The sequence below is a fragment of the Mus musculus genome, chromosome X (assembly GCF_000001635.26).
Source record: "Mus musculus strain C57BL/6J chromosome X, GRCm38.p6 C57BL/6J".
Lineage (NCBI taxonomy): Eukaryota > Metazoa > Chordata > Mammalia > Rodentia > Muridae > Mus > Mus musculus.
Genome location: NC_000086.7, coordinates 7,535,145 through 7,554,402, shown reverse-complemented (window position 1 = coordinate 7,554,402; position 19,258 = coordinate 7,535,145). Strand labels below are relative to the sequence as shown.

Below are 19,258 nucleotides of genomic sequence, written 5' to 3'. Positions count from 1 at the left end.
TCAGGTTTTATTGTGTGTGTATGTGTCCTTGGCCAAGTTTAGACCCTGTAAAACTATAGGAAGTAACTGTATTTTGAAGACTAAAACCTCAGTTTAAAAAGTGGGGCAAACTGGATGGATGTTGCCACCGGGAAGAAAGGCCTTATTACCATAAAACAGGCTTCCTGTGACAGAGCTAATGAGCAACCTCAGATTCTTGTCTAGAAAAAGGCCATCTGTCTTCTTTGGCCTTTCTAATTACTCTGCAAAGAAAAGCCCAGAACAAAAGCCATCTTCGAAACTCGGAGGCCTAAAAGCTCTGCTCCTCTGTTGCTTTCTCATCCAAAACAGCCAGATGGGGGAGTAGGACCTTGCTCCCAACAAAACTCCCGGACTCGAACGCTTGTCTGGTTCAAGGACCACCAGCCGAGATAGAGTTGAGAACAGGGACAGTGTAGCTAGAGTGTCTCTGCTGCCTTCGGCCCCACTTCTCTGATCCCAGCTTACCTTGTGCATGTGTCTCCACACTGTAGGAACCCCTCTTCCACAGCTCAAGAATGAAGAACCATTGTGCGTGTCCATCACAGAGGCTTGAGCCTCTGCAAGCACAAGCATCACATATTAGCAAGAATTTCACACAGCTCTGTTGAGCCTTCTCTCTAAGCGCTTCCTAGTTCAACCATGGCGCAAGCTTAAGATGAGTAACCAGAAGAGGGTGTGTGTATAAAAGTCTCCTTAGAGAAACACATTGGACACTAGAGCTGTGCTTCTCAAGTGTGGGCGATTTTTGTCCCTACAAGACATTTGGCAATTTCTGGGGAGACATTTTTGGGTGTCAGAACTGGGATGACTCAGGGATGCTGTAAATATTTTATAATGCACAAAGCAGCCCTCTATTACAAAGGAGTTATCCAATGCAGATTGCATTGGCATTTCCAAACAGGAACAGGGCGAGAGCAGAGGTAGCAGCAGGGTGAGAGTAATTAAATGAACTCAAATTAAAGTTTTAATTAATTCAAAAAGGAATATTGTTGGGAGGCTAATGATGCTACAAGAGCGTAGGATTAGATGGCTAACTGGAGAGAGACCCCAGTGCTAGCAGAGTGAGACGAATTGCTACCGTAAGTTCTGAAGTCTACAGTGGACAGGGCAATGGCCACCCTCCCAGCCCCTTGAGCTCTGCATCAGTTCAGACATAGCAGAAAGGTCACGCAGAGTTGCTTTCAGCTTTGGTAATCTTATTCACACGAACCATTTGAGGGATAAAGTTTAAAAACAGATGGCATGGTGGTACACAGTCCCAGAACTTGGGAGGACAACATCTTGTCATAGAGTTGGGAAGGTCACATGGAGCCCCCACTCCTCCATGAGGATGTATATGCAGCTCATGGTTGGTGGGGAGGAAGAGACATTTTCTTGAGTGGTGTAGCCAGTTATTAAGGTGTCTGTAAATAAGCCCCCACCCTTGTTCTGTAAGAGGCCCTAATTAAACTCCTTGCATCACAAAAGAAAGTTATCAAAGTGGAAGTGAGGTTAGTTAAGGAAGAGGAAGGCACCTAGTAGGTGTGAGGCAAGAAAGGGTAAGGGCAGATATGATTGAGATCCATCATGTGCATGTATGAAAATGTAGAAATGAAACCCACCATCACAGATAATTGATATGGCAATTAGATAGGCAGTTAGATAGAGAAAAGTGGGGCCCTTGGGCCACAGGATATAGGAGGGATGGGAGTCGGGTAGTATCTCTTCTGGGATAAACATGGACTCCGAGCTCCAAGACAGCAGAATCACTCCTATGGGAGCTATCTATGGTTGCTCAGTGGCCCATCTTTGTTTTCCTAGGATCTTACATCCTCACCTGCATGGCAACTCTGCTCACAGCCCCATCTTCCCCAGAGCAATGTGAATCAGACAGACAAAACTCATTTGCTCCTCAAATCAGGGTTAGGACAGTTTCTCTTTTCTCTTCTCTTCTCTTCTCTTCTCTTCTCTTCTCTTCTCTTCTCTTCTCTTCTCTTCTCTTCTCTTCTCTTCTCTTCTCTTCTCTTCTTCTTCTTCTTCTTCTTCTTCTTCTTCTTCTTCTTCTTCTTCTTCTTCTTCTTCTCTCTCTCTCTCTCTCTCTCTCTCTCTCTCTCTCTCTCTCTCTCTCTCTTTTGGCCAGAGAATTTTCTACCACAAAGTAACCCAGTTTGTACCAAAATGAGGATGGTGTGTGTGTGGTGTGGGCACACACACACATGGGCTTCTATGTGCTATGTTACATGTGTGGAAGCCAGAAGACAATTTGTGGAGGTCAGATGACACTCTGTGGGAGTTGGTTCTGTCCTTGTGGGTCCTGGGGATTGAACTCAGTCAGGTTTGGGCAGTAAGTATTTTCACCCGATGAACCATCTTACTGGCTCTCTCTTCTTGAAACAATATTCTGCATTCACTCAGCTAGGTGAATCTAGAAAAGAGGATGGTCCTTGAGGTCCTTTTCTGTGCATCGAAGAGCAATGTCTTAGACTATGAACAGGGCCAGTAACAGGACCTGCTCTTGTTCGATATCAAGGCATGTAGCTGGTAGGGGCTCTGGCCTGATGTCTAGGATTGCTCTTCTTTGGGGTTGGGGAAGCCAGGGCAGGTCAGCCTTAGTCTTAAATATGCACTCCTTGTTGGGGTTGCAGAACTTTGTGTTCATGAGCAAAGGCCAGGGTGTTTCTTGGAGCAGCCTCCTGCACATGGATAGGTGTGGGCAGCCTTGGCCTGCCTCCTTAGGTCCAGTAGTGAGAATCCCGAGGTTATGTCAGTGAGCTTGCTGCTGCATTGTTTACTTTGACTCAGACACCATCACTACAGGCATGACTTGTCATTACAAGAGCAGCTAGGTTGACATTTGTGCAATGTATCCACGTAGCTGCTTGTGTGGTCTCAAATGATTCTCATGACTTGACCTAATTTATTACCACATTGTTTCTCTTTCTACAGGATGGCTAGGCATTGTTTGATTTACTTTTCTACTGTCCTAATTTAGAAAAGCTGAACACACTCTCTTTCTGTGTGTGTATGTGTGTGTGTGTGTGTATGCATGTATGTCATATTGGGGATTTATCCCAGGGCCTTAAGCATGCTAGGCAAAATACTCTAACAATGAGTTCCATCCCTAGCCCCCAGCATTCTTGCCCATACGTCCAAACCTAGGAGAAATGCAGGACTGTTCATGCACTAAAACTGCTTGTAATAGCAAAAATCTGAAAACAGCCTGATCATAAATCAACAAGAAATGCATAAGTAGACTGTGCTATCCCAACATCAGGGCCTACAACAGACCCAGAAAAAAAATCTAGATGCAAAAGAGGTGATGCTGTAAGAGTCTTGACAAATGGCTTGGAGAAAAATGAACGGCTCAGGAGCAAACAAAACAAATGGCTAGGCAGGCGAACCTCTGCAGCCAAACAGTTTGAGAGAAAGCAAGGATTTCGATGGGCTTGATTTGGAAAGATTAAAAATCCAATCCATACTAGGGGTGACTGGAAGAAGTGAGCCGGACAAGTTTGGGATGGATATGATAAAGATACAGCATTTACCCATATGAAATTGTTAAAGGAATAAACAAGATCTTGTTTTTAAATGCAAGGAGAGAGTGAGAGGACAAATCTAACCAAGTCCTGTTGCAGTCACTTTGGATTTTATGAAGTTCAACACCCGTGTGGATTTATGGAACCAACAGTACAATGATTCAGAAACAATCCCGAAGTCCAAAAATCTCCATGGTCATTTCCACTTTGTATCCACACCTCCTTCTTGGCCCAAAGTCTCTGTAGCCCTTCGCCACTCTGCTTTTGTCTTTCCAAGAAAGGCATGCCAATGAGATCATACAGTCTCCTATTTTTTGAGACTGTTTTGCTTGGCGTGGTTTCACTAAGGTTCTTTTTCCATTGAGTTTCATCTAAATTGTTGAGCTTATCAACAATTCTTTTATTCTTTTTATTCAATTTTATTCTTTTTACTCTATTGCACACATGTAGTACAGTTTGCTTATCCAGTTTCCCACTGAAGAACATTTGGGTTGTTTCCGGCTCAGGGCAGTTATTAATAGAGCGGCTATCAACATTTGTTCATGAAGTTTATGTGAACATAAGTTCTCATTTCTCTAGGAGAAATATTCTAGATGTGCAGTTGTTCTGATACTATTTGTAAACATGTTCCTTTTTCTTCTAAATAGCCTGCAGAAATTTTTATGTGTGTGTATATGAATGAATGCGCATCTGTGTGAATAAATGCTACCTGTATGAAGGTGTCCTGGGAGGCAAAAATGGCTGCTGTATCTCTTAGAACTGTAGTTAGAGATGCTTGTGAGCCACCTGATATAGGTGATGGGAACCAAACTCAGGTCCTCTGCAAGAGCAGCAATTGCTTTTAACCATTAAGCTGTCCCTCCAGCCAATAGTTTGGATTCTAAATGTCCCCTAAACTCTGGAAAGTTTGGCCTATAACTAGTGTGTGTGTGCACAAGTCCAAGGGCTCTAGGCCAGAGGAGCATCATAGGGTAATTTCCCCATAACTTTCTGCCTCATTCTTTTTTTCCATTTTTTATTAGATATTTTCTTTATTTACATTTCAAATGCTATCCCAAAAGTTCCCTGTACCCCCCCCCCCCGCCCTGCTCCCCTACCCACCCACTCCTGCTTCTTGGCCCTGACGTTCCCCTGTACTGGGTCTCCTCATTCTTTAAGATACCATTTCTCACTCAAGCTGAAGCCAGAGAACTTCTGGGATCCAACTGTCCCTCTTCCCCCAGTGGATTTACAGGCTCAGACAGCAAGTGCTCTTACTGAGCCATGTCCCAAACTTATACACTGTTTTATTTCGGGGGGGGGGGCGTGCAGGGGAGGATGCAGGACGTGTGCGCACGCGCACGCACACACGTACGTACACGTATATATTTATAGAGGCCAGAGATCAACTTCAGGTGTCTCACCCCAGCAGCTGTATACCTTGTTTTTGTTTGTTTGTTTGTAAGACAGGATCTCCCTCACTGGCTCCTGAGGATCAGCAATTAGACCATGTTGGCTGACTAGGGACCCCAGAGATCCTCCTGTTTCCACCTCCTCAGCAGTGGGACTACAAGCTCGCATCACCGCCATTCTCAGGTTTAATGTGGGCTCTGGGCCTCACCCTTAACCTCAAGCAGCTGTGTGGCAAACTGCCAACTGAGCTATCTCCCCAGATACCTAGATTTATTGAAATGAAGGGAACGTATATGATACAGAACTGAAAAGTATTAAAAGTGTGAGATGGTGCTGTTTGGAGACTGAGGCAGGGGAATCATGAACTGAACATTAGTCTGGAGCACATAGGGTTTTTTTGGTTTTTGTTTTTTTTGTTTTTGGTCACCCTGAGTGAAGATGATCGTCTCCCAAGGCAAACTGCCTTCATAGAATTCTGTAGATGACAAATGAATACAAATGGTCCAACTTTATGAACACGTGCAGTTAGAACACATATTTACTCCTTTGTATTTTATACAGACAACCCACACATGCATTATGTCAATTCTGACCAAAAAAAAAAAAAAAAAAAAAAAAAAAAGACAAAAAAACCCAAACCCCAAAACCCAACCAACCATACAGATATCACCCGGAGATGTTAAAAATAGTTTCAAGTTGAAAAGAATATTGTGGAATATGTTTCAATAATAGTGTTCAACCTCCCATAGTTGTTTTTTGAGACAGGGTTTTTCTTTTATGCCCAGGCTGGCTTCCAACTTAATGGGCTGCTGTGGTTCTTCTGCCTCAGTGTCCTAAATAGTTGGACTTACAAGTGACCACTACCTCGTGCAGAAAGTTCCTGGTTTAATTTTGTGATTATATCATGCTCAAAATGTGACAGAGCCCCAGACCTTAGTAGACCCTCAGACCTTAGCACAACTGACTCCATGATGGAAATAAAACTCAACACATAGACAGCACTACCTGGTAGAACCAAAACAAAGGCCTGATCCATCAAAGCCCACCGTTCTGGGAAAGTCTCTGAATGTACTGACCTTGCTTTTTGGCTTCTGTAGTTCTGCTTCTGGCTAACTGAAGTATGTCAACTCAGAACGTGGTTTTTGTGCTCCAAAGCTCACCTTGAGGAGACTTGGGTCTACGCTGTGATCCCAAACACCGAGTGTTGTCACCACTCCACTAATAAAGACTTTCTATTGGCTTAAGCCCATGGCCAAGCAGTCTTCTCTGGTGAATACCCCATAATATAAACATGATTGGTTTGTTAGGAGTGTCTCACTATGTGGCTTGGCTGGTCTGGAACTCATAGACATCTGCCTGTCTCTCTCTACCAAATGCTGGGATTTAAGGTGTATGTCACCACACCAAGCTTGGTTTTAGTTTAAAAAAAAATAATATTGGCATCATGAAACAATTGATTATTAATAATGAAGACATTTTACACACACAGTATCTTACTGAGGTTAAAAAATTAATGATGATGATTTGCTACAATGCTTTATGTTTTCAACATTTCAAGACCAGAAGTTAGCTGCACACCATTAAGTGGCCTTGAACTTCTGATCTTCCTGCTTCATCTTTCTCAATGCTGGGATTATAGGCCTAAGCCATTACACCATTACATCCAGCTTTTTTTTAAAGGCAGAGTATCACCAATATAGCCATCGCTGATCTACCTACCTCTGTCTCCTCAGTGTTGAGAATTAAAGACGTGTGCCGCCACACCTGACCTAAGTATTTATGGAAATATAAAACTGCCTTTAAAAAATTAGTGATTTTGTTGTTGTTGTGCCTAATAAGAAAATTTGGCTTGCGTTTTTCTATGTAGTATGAATTGCATGCTTGTGGAGGAGAGCATCAAGACGTACCTCACTCTTTCCTCGTAAGGTGGTCCATACATGCTTTGATCCATACAATTCAGGAAACTGCGGCAGTGAGTTCAAGGCCACTGTGTACTACAGAAGAAGACTATCTCAAAAGAAAAGCAACCCCATGGAGGCCTGGTGTGCAGTAGTTACAAAGAGCAACTTCCTTGGTAGCGTGTGCAGTCTGTTACCTTAGGTCTCCTAAGGGACCTTGGACACAATTTCCTGTTTCCAGTGTCCGAGCTAACCGCTGTCTAGGTTTCAGACAGGTGTGGGTGCTGCCTTCAGGAAGCCCCAGGGCACAGTGGCCAGGGTTCACTCTGGCCAGGTCATTCTGACCATCTGCGCCAGGCTGAAACATAAGGAACAGGTGATTGAGGCCCTTTGTAGAACCTAGTTCAAGACCCCGGGCCGCCAGATGTTCCACACCTTAAGGAAGTAATGCTTCATCCAGTTGAATGCAGATGGATCTGAAGGCATAGTAATGGAGAAGCAGCTATGAGGTCACCTATGCCGTCAGTCCTGCTACTCTGGACAAGTGGTGGGTCCTGAGGGTTCCCACTGCAATCTCCTATACCTCACCAAATTCTGTTCAGTAATATACAGTCCCACATACAGTCTGAGCAGTCTGAAAAAAAAAAGGAAAGCCTGCAGTAGTGTTTGAAGTATGTCACCAGATAACTACACAACCACGAAACAAAGCAAAGGCAAGAAGCAGCTCCCAGCACACCGTCACCTCATAGATACAGAAGGTGCTCTTTTGGGATATTTTTTCTTTTCTTTCAATGGGAAAGAAATCGTTAGTGTTTTTTTTATCAGCAGTTTCATTATGTGGCTTTTTAAAAAGAAAAGTTTTTTTTTTAAAGGTTTTGATTTCTTTCATAGGTCACAGTTCTCAGAATAGACCTAATTTTGGAAATCATGTGGTCAAGGGACATTTTCAATAACATTTTAATAATGCCCATCCACTAAAGTAGATGAAGCCCACTGCTTCGATGTGGCTGCATACATTGGCACCTTCATCTTTAGCTATGCTCCCAGCAAGCATTCTCTGCAACCAAAGTCACATGGTTTTCTTGTCCTCACAGTCCTCTTGATTGTTGTTTTAAAATTGGAGCAATTCCACCATTTATAATGTCTGTTTTTGGTGATATGTCTGTCTAATTACCACCTTACAAAAAAAAAAAAGACAACACTACTTGAAGCGATCTTAAATGATTGGGCAATTACATAGTCTTCAAATTTACTTTTTTAGAGGCAGTACTGTGAACTGTGAAAGAAACCAAAACCATTTTTTTCCTTTTTAAAAAAAGCCACATAATGGAAGTGCTGATAAAAACCCCAATGATTTATTTCACATCGAAGGAAAAGAATATGCAAAAGAATATGCTGGAGAAGAAGGCCAGGGCCTCATGGCTAGCCCTGCTAGGCAAGTGCTCGACCACTGAGCTACTGCCCCAGCCCGAATATTTGCTGTAAGTGACTTTACTAGTAGCAACAGCCTTAGAATGGTAATGTGATGTTAGGGAGTCATCTGTTAGTCCTGTGACAAAATGCCGAAGACGAAGACGAACACTTTAAAAGGAGATAATAGTTATTTTGGCTTATGTGTTCAGAAGGCCACTGTTTCTGGGCTCTGGTTGAGTGTCAGAACAGTATGGCTAAAGGTTTGGCAGGCTCACCTAAGGGTGGCCAGGAAGCAGACAGAGGGATGTGTGGCTGGATGGGGACTTAGACTTTTGAAAGGTTCTGTGACTTATTTCTTCTAAGTAGACCCCAGCTCCTAGGTTCCACCACCTTTCTTTTTCCTTTTTTCTTTTTTTGGTGTTTTTTAAAAATTTTTATTAGATTTTTAAAATTTACATTTCAAATGTTATCCTCTTTTCTAGTTTCCCCTCTGAAAATCCCCTATCCCCTTCCCAACCCCCGCTTCCCAAACCACCCACTCCCATTCCTGGTCCTGGCATTCCCCTATACTGGGGCATAGAGCCTTCACAGGACCAAGGGCCTCTCCTCCCACTAATGACAGACAAGGTCGTCCTCTGCTACATATATAGTTAGAACCACAAGTTCCACCATGTGTTTTCTTTGATTGGTGGTTTAGTCCCAGGGAGCTCTGGGGGGTACTGGTTGGTTCATTTTGTTGTTCCTCCTATGGGGCTTCAGACCCCTTCAGCTCCTTGGGTACTTTCTCTAGCTCTTTCATTGGGGACCCTGTGCTCAGTCCAATGGATGGCTGTGAGCATCCACTTCTGTATTTGTCAGGCACTGGCAGAGCCTCTCAGGAGACAAGTATATCAGGCTCCTGTCAGCAAGTTCTTGTTGGCATCTGCAATAGTGTCTGGGTTTGGTGGTTGTTTATGGCATGGATCCCCAGGTCCACCACCTTTCAATAATGCCATGCAATTAGGATTTTTATCAGTGGACTAATTCACTGGTTAGATCAGATCCATCAACATCCAGTTACATTCTTGAAGTGCCATCAGCTAGAGATGACACTTTCAACAGATGTGCTTTGGGGAAGGGGGGCATCATATTCAAGCCGGAACAGCAGCCAAGTGCTAGACTGTTGATTTTCTTCTGGTAAAGCATTTGTAAACCTCTTGCTGTTGTTTCATAGTCCTGGGAAGTCCTACGGAAAGTCTTGCCATATTTTGATGATGGTCTTTCTGTCTTTGAAGAACCAGGGACAGTGGAGTTTAGTAAATATGTTGGATTATGATAGTTCAGGAGAGCAACCTTCAGAAGACAGTTCATTGAGGTGTGCTGCATAGTTTCAGGGATTGATTTACCTGGGATGGCAAATTAATGAAGGAACCTCAGACTCACAGATACATGGACATTGAAAAGATGGATTGGGTTGTCTGGGATCTCAGATGATGAAGCCACAGCATCCCGGGAACTCAGCAAGCTGTAGTACTGGAAGGTGGGGTTACCCACACAGATAAACAAGGAGGCAGGGTCCTTATATGTGGCTGAGTAAGGAGGCAGGTTTAGCTCATCTCAGTAGGAATAGACTCTGTAGGTGAGCAGCGTTCAGGCTATAGACATCAGGGGGAGAAATCTATAGTGAACATTTTTTAAAACACACTTGCATCCAAAGAAAGCTTTGCCCTCTCTTTGAGCCCCACCCAGGGAAGGCTTTGCTATTCTTATGGGTTTGAGATATCAGGGTCCTCGACATGGCAGTGCCCATCCATATCAGTGACACACATACACTCAGGACTTCATACACGCAGGGCTTCTTTGCCTCCCCACAGGTCCTCTTTTTTTTTTCTTTGCCATTCCACAGCCCCTATTTCTAGTGGATCAATTTTCTTTCTCTTTCTGTGTGCGCATGTGTATGCATGTTGGTGTGGGTGCATGACTGTTTATGGAGACCAGATGTCAACCTCCAGCGTTATTTCTCCTGTTTATTTTTCTGAGACAGAATCTCATTGGCATGGAGCTCGCCAATGAGGTGAGTTTGGCTGGTGGGCCTGGGGAGCCAACTGTCTTCACTTTCCAGGTGCTGGGATTATAATCGTGTGCCACCAAGCCTGGCTTTTGACTTTATGTGGGTTTCTGGGGATTGAACTATCCATCTGCTCAGTTTCTGTGGCCTCTCCCTCTTACTTCTGTGATGAGGATTTGGAAGGGATGACGAGTGTCAGGAAATAGGTTGCTTTAGCTCATCTCTTTGGACTTAGCTCAGCTTGCCCAGATGCTCTAATTACAGAAGTGGCCACTGTGGGATCTATTTGCTTATTTGTAAAATTTGTGATTCCTTTCCCAGGAAGATCAATGGGATGATTCTCAGCTTTGTAGAAGGTCCATTAAAAATTGTTGGCTTTAGGGCTGGAGAGATGGCTCAGCAGTTAAGAGCACTGACTGCTCTTCCAAAGGTCCTGAGTTCAAATCCCAGTAACCACAAGGTGGCTCACAACCATCAGATCTGATGCCCTCTTCTGGTGTGTCTGAAGACAGCTACAGTGTACTTACATATAATAAATAAAACTTAAAAAAAATTGTTGGCTTTAAATGTCATAATTAATCTCTCTCTCTCTCTCTTTCTCTCTCTCTCTCTTTGCGTGTGCACGCACACACACATACACGCACGCACGTACACATGTACACATGCCTGCACACGTGATTAGGTAGACTACTTCTTATCAACTTGACACAAACTAGAGTCCCCTAGTTGGGAAGAGGGACTGTCAATTGAAGAATTGCTTTCATCAGATTGGAGATTGGCCATTTGGCATATCTATGGGACATTTTCTTGATTGGTTGGTGTAGGAGGGCCAAGCCCACTTTGGGTGGTGCTATCCCTTCACTGGTGGTCCTGATTTGTGTAAAAAGCAAGCTGACATGACCAAGCCTTGGAAAACAGACCAGTAAGCAGTGTACCTCATGGACTCTGCTTCAGTTTGTGCTTCAGGCTCCTGTCTTGGCTTCCCTCAGCAATGAACTATAATGTGTAAACCAAATAAACTCTCTGTTCCCCAAGTTGCTTTTGGTTACACCTTTACATTTTTTCTTTTCTTTATTCTATTATTCGTATTATTGTGTGTGTGTGTATGGTATATGTGTGTACATGTGCTCTTGACACTGGATGCATGTGGAAGTTAGAGGACAACTAATTAAGACAAATCTTTTACCCACTGATAAAGTTCCCTAGAAAAGAATGTGCCTGCATGATAAAAGCTCTGAAGCAGGGAGAAATGGAGAGAACGTACCTCAACATAATGAAGGCGGTGTATGACAAGCCTAGAGCGGACATTACACTTTGAGGAGATGAATGAAAGAATTTTCTCTACAATCTGGAATGAGACAGGGAGGCCACTTTCTCCACTTATACTCAACATGGTGCTTAAATCTTAGCTAGATCTATAGGGAAAGAAAAAGAAATAAAGGGACCATCAGTAAGAAAAGTAAAAAATCTCTATTTGCAGACAACATGATCCTTCACATTTTTCTTCTTTTTTGATTCCTCCCCTCTCTTTCTTCCTTCCTCCCTCCCTCCCCTTCCCACCCTCCTTCTGTTCCTCCCTCCCTTTCTTTATTTTTTCTATCTATCTATCTATCTATCTATCTATCTATCTATCTATCTATCTATCTAATCTATCAATCATATCTATCTATCTATCTATCTATCTATCTATCTATCTATCTATCCATCTATTTATAATGGGGTTTCTCTGTGTGATAACCTTGGTTATCCTGGACTTTCTTTGTAGACCAGACTAGCCTTGAACTTACAGAGATCTGCTCACCTATGCCTCTCAGATCCTTCAAATATTTAAGCTGAGGATTTCATTAGAAAAAGTATGAGAGGAATAACTATGCCCCAAATGACAACGAACAAAACACCGAAAAACAAACCCTGAAAATGGCCAAAGCCAGCTGAGGAATTGAACTTGTTTCTTTCAAACAGCAAGAAACCAGCAGGTTAGCAGCAATATTCGCTGACAGTCACATTGCCAGAACATAAGTCTCCGGCAGGACTGGGCTGCCCTACTCCCTCACAGGTAGGGAGAAGACAGATTGCTGACGTAATCAGTAGAAAGACAATGGTAACCATAGGAACACACACACACAGAGACAAAGAGACAGAGGCAAAGAGACATAGACAGAGACAGAAAGATAGAGAAAGAGAGACAGAGACAGACAGACAGACAGAGACAGAGAGAGACAAAGTTAGAGAAACAGGGAGGACTTGACTAGAGTCCAGCCTTTTGGTGCCAATCCCCTCAAACACATTAACAAGTAGTTCCAGGAATGGTTACTGAAAGGGATTATGTCTAATACTGTTTCCAAGAGTCCCTAAGACATCTTTCTGAAATGTCTCATCTTATCTCAGACCACCACAGCAAGAGTCCAAAGGCCACACTCTTGAAGAAGAAGAAAAAAAACAAAACAAAAAAAAGATCTGTTGTTCTTTAACCAGAGAAGAAGCAGCAGAAGGGTGGTGGGGCCTCCCCATGTGGTTGGTGTTCTGTATGGCACTTTGCAGCATTAGGAAGGCTGAGAGCCACTGACATAGGGTAATAGAATAGAGTGGTGGATCCAGAAGTGAACCCATGTAGAAATGAGCATGTACGCACACTGGGGGAAAGAGAGTCTCTTTAGCATATAGGGCTATGAAACCTGGATCTGCTTGTAGAAGAGTTAAGCAAGTCCCTGAACAAAGATCAATTCAAAGTGGACCAAGGAACTTAACCTAACACCTGAAACATTGAGGCCCTTAGCACTGGTTCTCAATCTTTCTAACGCCACGACCCTTTAGTACAGTTCCTCATGTTGTGGCGATCCCCAACCATAAAGTTATTTTTCTTGCTACTCCATAACTGTACTTTTTGCTACTCTTTTGAATTGTAATGTAAATGTCTGACATGCAGGATATATAATATGCAATCCCCAAAGGGGTCGTGACCCACAGGTTGAGAACCTCTGCCCTAGAGGAAACCATTTCAAGATATTGTCATGGTCAGAATTTTCTGAACAGAACTCCAACAGCATAGGAAAAATATCTCAAAAAACTGGCGAATAGGATTACATGCAGTTAAGAATCCTTTGCATAACACAGGCAACCACCATCAGCATGAAGAGATGGCCTGTGGAGTGGAAAAGAGTCTTTGCAACCTATATACTACTTGGGGGCTAAAATCTAGGACATAAAGAATTGTAAAACTCCCATAAATTATTAAATTAATCAATAAACAGGCTAATGAGGGGGGTGGCAAGATGGTACTGACTGCTCTCCTGAAGTTCAAATCCCAGCAACCACATGGTGGCTCACAACCATCTGTAATGAGATCTGACACTCTCTTCTGGTGTGTCTGAAGACAGCTACAGTGTACTTATGTATAATAATAAATAGATTTTTGGGCCAGAGCAAGCAGGGAGTGAGTAAGCAAGGCTGACCAGAGCAAGCAGGGTTGACCGGAGGGAGCAGAGGTCCTAAAAATCCAATTCCCAACAACCACATGAAGGCTCACAACCATCTGTACGCTACAATGTACTCACATACATAAAAATAAATAAATCAACCTATAAATCTTTTTTAAAAAACAGGCTAAGAATGGAGTAGGCAATTGTTCAAAGAAGAAATATGAACAGCCAATAAATATTATTCACAACAGGCAAGAAATGGATCCAACCTAGATGTCCATTAATAGGTGAAAGGGTAAAGCAATTTGGTGTATATGACAAGGGGATTTTATGCAACTAAGAAGAAGGATGAAAGCATGACACATACACACAAGAAGGATGCAAAGTAAGGCAGTCTCAGAAAAACAAATACTGCACGCTGTCATATGCAGAACACAGATTTAAAACTCACTGTGTAGACAAGGCTGGCCTGGAACTCACAGAGGCCACCTTCCTCTGCCTGCTAAGTGTTGTCACTAAAGGCGTGCACCACTATGCCTGGCTTTGTTTTTTGAAATTTTACAGTTTACAGTTTGGGGTAGCATAAAGATTCAGACTTTCTGCAAGTTGATTTTCCTTTTAGCAAAAGTTAAATACGATTATTCTAAAAAGTTTATCTCACGATTCCTTTGGACACAAACTGCCTCTGAGAGCAATTTTGTCTCTTCCATTTTGAATATTATACCATTTATTTCCTTTTCTCAATTTTTGTCATTGGAAAGATCCACCCAGTACAATGGTCTATTTATTTGACAATAGTTGATATTCTTATTCATGGTCAGAAAAGACGAACTTCAACATTTCACCGTAGAGTTTATTGTGTCTCTTTGTAGATATGTTATAAAGTATTACACAGTAGAGTCATTTCATTATATTCTTAGTTTTCTGAGTGTATTCAACTTGAATAACATGTTGAATTTCATCAGACACTGCATTCATTATTGAGATGGACAGAGTCACTAATCTGTTATTTTGAATTTTACTGATAAATTTTGACAATCATGCACCCCTGTGGTAATACAATTTCATCATGTGCAATCTATGTCTTGGTAATTTCTTTAGGGTTTTTATGAGTCTCATTAGCCTGTAGTTCTGTTTAATGTAGTGCTGTTAGGTTTGGGGTCAAGGTTCTATATAGTAGTGTCATAAGATGAGCTGGGATAGAAGACGTCTTTCTGGTTTTGGAACTGAGCTTTCTGCATGGCTCCGGATAGATAATGTAAGGCTTGGCTTGTGTAGGAGGAACACTTTCCGGATTGCTTTTCTCTTTTAGGAACGGATTCTACTTAACTGAAGGGTACTCCAGGTACTATGTGACAGGAGGGTACACCAGGTTCATACCTGCACAGGCTGGCTGGTTTTCTAGGTCAACTTGACATAAGCTAGAGTTATCTGAAAGAAGGAAGCCCCAACTGAGAAAATATCTCTATGAGATCTGGCTATGGAACATTTTCTTAGCTAGTGATTGAAGTGGGAGGGCCTTGCTCATTGTGGGTGGAGCCATCCCTGGGCTGGTGGTCTTGGGTTCTTTAAGAAAGCAGGCTGAGCAAGCCATGATGAGCAAGCCAGTAAGCAGCACCCCTCCATGGCCTCTGCATCAGCTCCTGCTTCCAGCTTCCTGCCCTGTTTGAGGCCCTGTCATGGCTTTCTTCAGTGATGGACTGTGGAACTGTAAGCCATATAAATCCTTTCCTTCCCAATTTACTTTTTGGTCATGGTGGTTTTGTTGCAGCAATAGAAATCCTAAGGCAATACCCCTGCAGGCTATAATGAAGCTGATTTAGGGAAACTACCTGTTCTGTTTCTATGCTGCTATTGTGCTTTTGTATATACAAGTTCAGAGTTACTCTTATATTTTTCTATATATTTTGATGTATGGCATATGTCTGTGAGTGGATTTATCTGGCTCTATGAATCTGTGAAAATAACTCCACTTATTTAGTTCTTTAATGACACAAACCCACATTTCTTGGCCACCGCTGTCTGTTAACCATGTCTCTGTACCAGATTCCATATGTACACACCCTCATTTAATCCTCACAAGGAAGATGACTCAGCTGACACATTTGGTGGCTCACACCTATAATCTTAGCACTCAGGAGGCAGAGGCAGGTGGATTTCTGAGTCCAAGGCCAACCTGGTCTATGGAGTGATTTCCAGGACAGCCAGAACTACATTGTGAGAGCCTGTCTTGAAACAACAACAACAACAACTAAAAAAATAATAATAAATAAACAAAGTAAAAGAAGATGAATCAGAGTTTCCACAAAATCCACTATACCTGGGCCCAGTAAGCAGCAGATTTGAGATCGCTATTCTTGTTCTTTCTTTTAAAATGCTTCGGAGCTGGGCGTGGTGGTGCATACTTTTAAACCCAGCACTCGGGAGGCAGAGGCAGGCAGATTTCTGAGTTCAAGGCCAGACTGGTCTACAAAGTGAGTTCCAGGACAGCCAGGGCTATACAGAGAAACCCTGTTTTGAAAAACCAAAAAAAAAAAAAAAAAAAAAAAAAAAAAAAAAAGCTTCGGAAGGTTGAGTGCAAAAAGTATGGCTTCAGTTGTAACCTGATGTTTTTATAAAATTAAGAAAGTAATCTTTCTCTCTCAACTACTTGACTGAAATGGCTTTGTTCTTCAATTTAATGAAGCATTCCTCTAAATGTGGCAATTGGTGTGGCATCTGCCAGGCTGTGTATAGAGTTAGCTGCTCTCCCTGCTTTCTATATTGTCCTGAAACACACTAAATGCTTGACTGCCCAAACAGCTATAGGTTTTCCTCTGTAAGTTTGAATCCAAGCTGAGGGCTTTGACATTCCCTGACATGGATAAAGTTATTAAAGCTGTCTCCCAACACACTGAAAGCTCCATCCCAAATTCCTTAATGCCACATGAAAACTCCGTACCCTGACAATCTCACCACAGACACACTTGACGACATGGGGGCAGTTCTTTCTCTTTTAGGACCCTGAAACCCACTCTAAAGTTGCTCAGTAAATACTTATGACTGATCACTCGATGGTTAGTGTTGCTTTCTCTGGAATCCAAACTGGCCCCATTTCCAGATGATTTGTGGTACCACACCTCATGGGCATTACCCCTGCCATTGTTATTGGGGGTCCTCAACTGTGGGCTTGGCTTGACAGAAGAGATGGAGTTATTAATACAGAAACTTAAAAAAAATTGCCATAATAGCACACTTGCTTCCTTGTGCTACAGACTATATGACCAACATTCTTAAGCTATTTGGGGTAGCTTATGGGGAGACAGTTAAGCAGTTATGTCACAAAAAACATATGGAAAAATGTCATGATACCCATCAAACCCATTTGTCCTTCTAACCTCCTTAAATCTCTCTTTCTTCTTCCACACATCTTCTGTTGATGTGCCATTGACCACATCTTACTTAGAAGACCCTCCAGCTACCTGATTCCTGTCTTTCACTCCCGTTTCTGTAAACAGAATCAGCAGGTTACATCTCAGGGCCTTCATTTGTATTTCCTACCACCCCAAAATAGTCCCACAGAAAAATAAATCACCTAAGGATCTATCTTGCTTAAGAAATGGTAGAAAATTCCATGTAGCCATTGTCTATCCTTCTTATAGAGGTTGAAAATATGTCTTGGTCCTATTTGGGTATGGTGGTGCTTGGGTGGAATCTCCCCACTAGGGATCTTGAGTGGGGAGGATCACTTTGGACTGTAGTTTGAGAGTAGCCTGGGTGATAAAATGAGATCCTATCTAAAACTAAATTCTCATTCCTTATCAAGAAGGACTGAAAATCTGTGGTTCAAATGAAGACCGAATGCAGGTTATCTAAGTTCCTGAAGAGCATTAGAGGTCCCTAGGTTGTAAAACTGGATGAAAGGGTTAGAGATTATACAAAAAAAGAGAAAAGAACCCTTTGGACTTGTTGAGGCAAAGTCAACACTGGTCCACCCCCACTGTCTTTGTATAGGTTATGGCAATGAATTAGCCACGTATTTCCACCCTAGTTCTGATAAATACTGACTCTGTGCTGGTGAGGAGACAGTACTGGATCAGTTTCCCAACTTGTAAAGTAAAAATTAAAGTGTTTACACTAAGTGTGAAGAATAACTAATAAACAATGCAGGCTGCAGGGATGCCACACTCTGGTGGGGTAATACACACACACACACACTCACACTCACACACACACATGTATGTGGAGACTATAATACACACACATACATATGCACACACACACACATGTATGGAAAGAGAAGGGATTTATTAGAATGAGGTACACACTTCAGTCCAGGTAATCCAACAATAGCTGGCTGTGTACAAGGCTGGAAGTCTTAGTTAGTCATCAGTATATGCTGGAATCCTGAAGCAGAAGGCTCTAGCACCGGTGAAGGAATGGTTTGCTATGGAGGGAAAGGAAACCAGGCAAAGAGCAACAGTTTCCTCCGTCCATGTCCGTATATGGGCTTTCAGCAGGTGTGGCCCAGGTTAGAGGTCAGTTTTCTCAGCTCAAATGATCTGGATTAGAAGTGGGCTTCCTTTACCCCACAGACAACTGCTCTACCACTGCCTGCCGAGGCCAACTCTATGCCATTGGCTCCCTGGCAGGCAAGAAGGCCATGGTGGTACAGTGCTATGACTCAGACATTGATCTGTGGTTGCTGGTGGACTGTGACCAGCTCTCATCCTGGTCCTTTGCACCCAACACTGTGACTTTGAATGGACTCATGTACTTCCTCAGGGATGACTCTGCTGAGGTGGATGTATACAACCCCACTATGATGACGAATGGGACAAAATCCCATCTATGAATCAGGTACACGTCAGGGGCAGTCTGGCCATTCTGGGAGGCATGCTTTATGTCTCTGGGGGGTATGGCAACACCTTTGAACTCTCAGACGTGGTGGAGGCATATGACCCAGATACCCAGGCATGGAGTGTGGTGGGGTGGCTTCCATAGCTCACCTTCTGGCATGGCAGCATGAGCATCTTCAGCCAGTTCATGCCACATACACCGGCAGGGGGCCTTGGCTTTGAGCTGAACAGTGGCAGCAATGGTGTGGATGCAGGCCACCACAGGTTGCCACAGAAGCCCGAGGAGCTACACTTGCTCAGGCTTGGCCCAGGGGAGGGCTTTAGTGCAAGGGGCCTGGCACCTGCATGGGAGTGGCTCAAGGGTGCTTAGTGAGCCCCTAGATGCACCATGTAAAGGTTCCTGTGCATTCGGAGCCTATGTCACAGCTTCTGGGGACTAAGCTGGTGGTGACCACCATCGTGTACCCGCCTTCAGAAGTCACCTCCAGCTCGTAGCATCCAGCTCACCGTGCAGAGTGACTCTCCTCGCTGACCCCTCCTGGACCCGTGTGCTCTGAGAGCAGAAGGTCCTGTAACGGTCAGAAAATGGCGTGGCCTGGAGCATTGGAGATCAGGAAGACAATGGCTACAGTGCAGTGCTAAACTCCCCATCTAGTACCAAGGGTATCCAGTGCTGCAGGTGGAGGGGCGTTCACAGCACTGTTGGGGTCTCACC

The 19,258-nt window shown here is 43.2% G+C and overlaps 1 non-coding gene and 1 pseudogene across 1 annotated transcript; both read left to right on the top strand.

The window, feature by feature from the left end:
- Window positions 1–6,922: 6,922 nt before the first annotated feature.
- Window positions 6,923–7,055, top strand: Gm23082. The gene has a single exon (XR_003953168.1). It is a non-coding gene; the product is annotated as a small nucleolar RNA SNORA70 (small nucleolar RNA).
- On the top strand, window positions 18,270–19,035 carry Gm14395 (predicted gene 14395; annotated as a pseudogene).
- The last annotated feature ends 223 nt before the right edge of the window (window positions 19,036–19,258 follow it).